The following is a 5178-nucleotide window of genomic DNA, read 5'->3' on the forward strand; positions in this document are numbered from 1 at the left end:
CTGTTCTGTTTTCTGGAGCTGGGCACTGGCTTTTCCTGTTGGTCAATCCAAGCCTTGCAGCTCTAGCCCCACAGGCCTGGCACCACCGCTGCTGGAGCCCCCACTGCTGCTGCTGCTGCTGGATCTGATGCTGCTGCTGCCACTGCTGGATCTGCCACTATTGGAGGTGCTGCTGCTGCTGACAGAGCCGGTGCTGGCAATGCCAGAGCCAGAGCCGGAGCTGGAGCCAGAGCCAGAGCCGCCACTTCCAGTGCTGCTGCTGCTGACACTGCCCGAGCAGCCACTTCCAAGAGCTGTGCCACCATTGCCAGGGCCTCTTAGGCCTGCCTGTGTGGGCTCTGGATGCTCTGGATCTCTCCTACTTCTTTGCTGTCATTTTCATTTCTTACACACCTCACTTTTTAGTAAAAGTGTTTAATTTGCTGGTATTCTTTGGCTTTTTCTCCCCTAGGCTGCTTTGGTGTGGTTCCTAAGCTGCCATCTTAAACAGATGTCCTCTCTTTTCTTTCTTTCTTTCTTTCTTTCTTTCTTTCTTTCTTTCTTTCTTTCTTTCTTTCTTTCTTTTATTTATTTTTTGGTTTATTGAGGTAGAGTCTCATTCTAGCTCAGGCTGACCTGAAACTCACTATGTTATCTCAGCATGGCCTTGAACTCATGATCCTCTTGCCTCTTCTTCCTAAGTGCTGGATTAAAGGTGTGTGCCACCACACCTGGCTCCAAGTGACATTTTTGAATTTTGTAAACTTACTTCCCCACACTGGATAATTTTAAAAGGCAGAGCCAAATCACCAACTAGAGGTTTGTAGTGTTCCTTTTCCTAAAAGGCGTTGGGGCCTGGATAGCCCTGTTTCTTTCCATATAATAAAATCATTGTTATATACTGTTGAGCCATTGATAAAAGTATAGACAAAGATTACATTTATCATGAATCCAGCCTTTACAACTCTAATCAATAATAAACTCCCAGTTTGGTGACATGTCCAACTGGGTTCCAACACATTTCTTTTTTGAAAATCTCTCTATATTTTTATTGACAACTTCTATACTTACAGACAACAGACCATGGTATTTCCCTCCCCTTCCCTCCCCTCCCCCACTTTCTCCTTCATAACTCTGCTCTCTGTCATATCCCCGCCCTCTCTCAATCAGTCCCTTTTTAAATTTGATGTCATCATTTTCTTTTTCCTACTATGAGGGTCTTGTGTGGGTATTGCTAGGCACTGCAAGGTCTTGGATACTGAGGCCAAATTCTGTCCATACAGTTGTATGTAAGGAGTGGTACCCTTTGGCTCTTACATTCTTTCCACCACCTCTTCCACAATGGATCCTGAGCCTTGGTGAGTGTGAGATGTTTCAGTGCTGGAAACTCCTCTGTCCCTTCGTCTCAGCACCGTGCTGCCTTTTGGGTCATCCCAGTGTGCCGCGGACTGACTCTCGGGGAGATCAGGACTGAGGGAGAACAAGGGCGAAGGCTCAAGGAGAACTCGGGATTCGGCGAGGAAATGACAGACAGACACACTCTAAGTTGAATATGCTGCTGCAATTTACTGAAGGTTTTATGAAGGTTTTATACAGATTGAACAAGGAAACTTAGCAAGCCAACAAGTGATCTCAGAAATCATTAATCTAAACATTCTTAAGTATTGTTTTATTGTAAGCATACATGTAATATTTATCAGGCAGGAAATGTACCCATTTTTTAAGAAGGACGTCTTGTACCATTGACCACAGCTTTACATGAATAGAAGCTTGGGGTAAGGGATGTAAGGTGAACAATAGGTTATTTATTTTTTATAAAACTGAGCAGAGAGCCATCTTTTTCCACTTATTAAATTATTTATATAATCCTCATATTTATTATAAAAGTGTTTCTATCTAAAAGACCCCCAATATTTTAAGGCTGGTTTAATGTTTTCCAGGAATTTTTTTCTTACTTGTCTAGAGTATAAGCACCAAGGCTTACGTGTCCTTGTTAAGCATTCCCATAAATGGAAGAGAATGCCATAGCCTCCTTTTTCCTTCATAATTCATTCATCTATTACCGAATTCATCATATCCTCCCTCATAGGGGAGTGGATCTAGGTAGTTCCCAGCTCTGGGAGTCTACTATCAGCCCTTGATCAAGTACTGAACATATCCCCCAGGAAGTTTCCTGGTGGGAATGCCTAAGTTTTGTAACTTCTTTTCTGTAGAATCGTCATGCTTCTTATGAACATTACCGATCAACATTTCTACTTTCACTTTCTCAGGATCAGTATTGTCTTCAGTCATCATAAGCTGTTTCTACTCTACACCATCTAAAAACTGAGTTAATTTTTTATTCCTAGTAGAGTTATACATTTCCTCCATTGTCCTAATCATAGGAGGGGCACATTCAATACTCAAATTGTTTTTTGTACTCTGATTGCGTGCATGATTAATAGTAAGCATAGCGTAGAAACTAGCTGTTTTTTGACAAACAACTAGAAGGAAGCAGGAAAGAAACAGAACGCAGAAAACAGCTCATTGGCGCCAGCAATTAGGTCATCGTGACTTCATAGGCAGCAGGAACCATTACAGTAACTGACTGCCAAGGGGTCACCGGGGGCATCCCTCCGAAGAGTGCTGGCCCTCTGTCCTCAGCTCTCTTCCAGTGCAGAAGCATCTCTGCTTGCTACATAGGCGAGGTCGCCGTGGACATAGCACCAGTGGTCATTGCCATCTGAAAAGAGAAGCTTCTCTAACCAGAAGTGAGAGTAGCATTAACATATGAGTATTAAGTCTAGTGCTTTTAGGGCAATTTGGTGAGGGTAATATATGCATTTATCCAGACAAGAGCAGGCTGTATATCCCTAAGGCCCATGACCTCCCCTGCCATAGGCTTTTGATTAAGTTTTCAGTGCCAGGCACATATTCCCTCCAGAGTGGGCCTTCAGTCCAATTAGAGGGCAGTAGATTTCCCCCAGAGCAGACATGCCACTATTGTACTCCTTCAGTCATTTGGCCTGTCTGGCCAAACTTGAGGTTTCGAGTGTCCACTGTTTTCACCAATGATGACTTCTGTCTCCCATAAGGCTTACATACAGTGCAGCTTTTTTCAGCTTTCAGTTGGCTGGGATACAGGGAGAAGGTTTTCTGTTCAGCACCAACTTGATTTCTCAGTGACTTTGCCTCTCAGGCACGTGAAGTCTTCAGCAATAGTGTCTTCCCATCTATTTCTCATGGGGAACCAAGGGCCTTGGCAATAGCCCATAATGTTTTGGAGGCATCAGGGATCTCCCTGGCCAATGACTCACTGGAAGGTATCCTGTCCCAGGCAATAGAAATTTTAGACTAACAATCTATGACTTCTGGATATGTCATTATTTAAGAAAGTAAATTTTCATATGTCTTAGTCAGAATATGTTGAATTTTGATTGACCCCCCCACCCTTCTTTTATACAATCTCTTCCCCTGACCTTGCTAAGGCCTTTCCCCTTCCTGTAATCTGTTCTTCTACATATATATGTGAAAAGTTGAACAGTGAAGTAAGTCCAATCATATCTTTAAAAGGGAAAACAGTTATAGTATTTACTAAATCGGAATACTATTTTTAAAAAGATCATATTCTCTTTACTGCAAGCCAATTTTACTTAAATAAGGACTATCCAACAAAAATACTCTGTTAGTCACTCATGATCTGAATTGTGGTGTATGAAATCAGTAAAATTATGGTACACATTAAAAGCCATGAGATATTTCTGTTTTATAATAAAGAAGGCAGAGGCCATTACTCATTAGTAGCTTTTTAAAGATAAGCTATTAGGTCTGCCCTTTCTCCTTTCTTCTTGATGCCAGCGAAGGTCATTGTTGTTTCAGGGATGTACTTTTTGGGATTCTCCAGATACTCCATCAGTGTGTCTTCTCCCCAGGAGATGTCTTTGTTTTTGTTGGTGTCTGTTTAAGAGAATCCAGCAGCCTGACCCGTCTTCCACCCAAACAGACCATAGATATTTGGTCCAGTCTTGTGCTTGCCTCCCTTTTCCACAGTGTGGCACTGGGCACACATCTGAACAAAGATCTTGCCTTTCTCAACATCACCCATTTTTAATTCCATGGGATGACTAGGCCAGGGGACACCTGAGCTCTTTACTGGAGACAGCAGCAGCTTCTATTCTCCGAAGGACCAGAGAGGAGGGGACAGGCATGACACTCGCCCCTGTGGGCAGGAAGTCTCACCTCCCACAGCCTCCATCCGAGGTGCGGCCGGTCGCTGACCGAGTCCCCACTCTCTCTCTACCTCAAGCCGGAACCCATCTGGTAGTGGCGGGTTCCAGGCCGCCGGAGGTGCCTGGTTCCCAGCAGCGCCGCTGGGGCAGGTGCCCCCCCACGGCCCCTTCTGGCCCGCTCTGCCGTCTCTGAGCCCAAGCGCGCTATTGATCGCAAGGCCGAAGTCCTGCTCCGCCACATAGCCCATTTTTTGATTGGGCTGTTTGATTTTTTTATTGTTCTGTTTTTTGAGTTCTTTGTATATTCTAGATATTAATCCTCTGTCAGATGTATAGCTGGCAAAGACTTTCTTCCATTATGTAGGTTGTCTCTTTGTTCTATTCACAGTGCTGTTTGCTGTATAAAAGCTTTGTCATTTCATGAGATCCCAGTGGTTGATTAGTGGTTTTATTTCCTGAGCAATTGGGATTATATTCAGAAAATTATTATCTATGCCAATATGTTGAAGAGCTTCCCCTACCTTTTCCTCTAGCAATTTCAGAGTTTCAGGTCTGATATTAAGGTCCCTGGTCCACTTGGGTTTGATTCTTGTGCATGGAGAAAGATAAAGATCTATTTTAATCTTTCTATATATAGATATCCAGTTTTCCCAGCATGGCTTGTTGAAGAGGCTGCCTTTCTCCAATGAATAATTTTGGCATTTTTGTCAAAAATCAGATGGCTGTAGCTGCCTGGATTAACATCTGGGTCCTGTATTCTGTTCCATTGATCTACATGTCTGTCTTTGTGCCACTACCATGTTGTTTTTGTTACCATGGCTTGCCCTTGTAATATAGCTTAAAATATGGTATGGTGATACCACCAGACTTATTTTTGTTGCTCAAAATCGTTTTGGCAATTTGAGGGTTTTTTTGTGCTTCCAAATGAAATTTAGGATTATTTTTTCTATTCCTGTGAAGAATGCCATTGGAATTTTAATGGGGATTGCAT

The 5178-nt window shown here is 43.0% G+C and overlaps 1 pseudogene; it reads right to left on the bottom strand.

Annotated features, from left to right (window-relative positions):
- Positions 1-3748: 3748 nt before the first annotated feature.
- Positions 3749-4063, bottom strand: LOC101598954 (annotated as a pseudogene).
- Between the last annotated feature and the right edge of the window lie 1115 nt (positions 4064-5178).

This window comes from Jaculus jaculus, chromosome 5, assembly GCF_020740685.1.
Source record: "Jaculus jaculus isolate mJacJac1 chromosome 5, mJacJac1.mat.Y.cur, whole genome shotgun sequence".
NCBI lineage: Eukaryota > Metazoa > Chordata > Mammalia > Rodentia > Dipodidae > Jaculus > Jaculus jaculus.